This window comes from Plectropomus leopardus, unplaced genomic scaffold (genome assembly GCF_008729295.1).
Source record: "Plectropomus leopardus isolate mb unplaced genomic scaffold, YSFRI_Pleo_2.0 unplaced_scaffold85783, whole genome shotgun sequence".
NCBI classification, from domain to species: Eukaryota; Metazoa; Chordata; class Actinopteri; order Perciformes; family Serranidae; genus Plectropomus; species Plectropomus leopardus.
The window spans coordinates 1-752 of NW_024694554.1; the positions used below are offsets into that span (position 1 = coordinate 1).

Consider the following 752-nt stretch of genomic DNA (forward strand, 5'->3'; position numbering starts at 1 on the left):
TTGTATGTATATATAAATGTATACTAAGTAGAGGGCGTGGGAGGCGAGGGTTACTGCACCGAGATCTTTGGATCATCCTGTCAGTCACAGACGTTTCCTGCTCACGTCTGTTTCTCTTCCAGAAAACAACGCGTACAGCTTCGGACGCACCACGATAGCCAACCTGAAGTCTGGGTGAGTCCAGAGACCGGCGGGCGGCGAGGGGGGCGGGGCCTGTCCTCTCAGCTCCACAGATGGGACGTTTGACTGAAAGTGTGTTTTGTCTCCGCCTCAGGACGAACCTGCTGTGGCTGCACACGTCGTTTGCCTTCATGTATCTGCTGCTGACCGTCTACAGCATGAGGAGACACACGTCCAAGATGCACTACAAGGAGGACGACCTGGTGGGGACACGTCTTTATCACGAGTTATCTAAAATGTCAGGAACCCAAAACTCTTTATCTGTGAAGCCATGGAAACAAAGAGCTGAAAAATCGGATTAATTCATTAATAATCATCAAGTTTCCTGCAAACATTAAAAGAGAAACTCACAGGTTTCTGCTCTTTTAATCCCACTTTTGTGACTTGCAGGTGAAGCGCACTTTATTCATCAACGGCATCTCGAAATACGCCGAGGAGAGTCAGATCAAACAGCACTTTGAGTAAGTTCTTCCTCCTCGTCTTCCTCCTCATCACGTGCAAACTGACCTTCAAATGCCTAATTGTTATTTTAGTCTAATTTAGTCTAATTTTATATAAACATGACTATATAT

The 752-nt window shown here is 46.0% G+C and overlaps 1 long non-coding RNA gene across 1 annotated transcript; it reads left to right on the top strand.

The window, feature by feature from the left end:
- The first annotated feature begins 115 nt into the window (after nt 1-115).
- Nucleotides 116-641, top strand: LOC121940392. Its single transcript, XR_006105622.1, has 3 exons — nt 116-174; nt 275-383; nt 571-641. It is a non-coding gene; the product is annotated as an uncharacterized LOC121940392 (long non-coding RNA).
- Nucleotides 642-752: the final 111 nt, after the last annotated feature.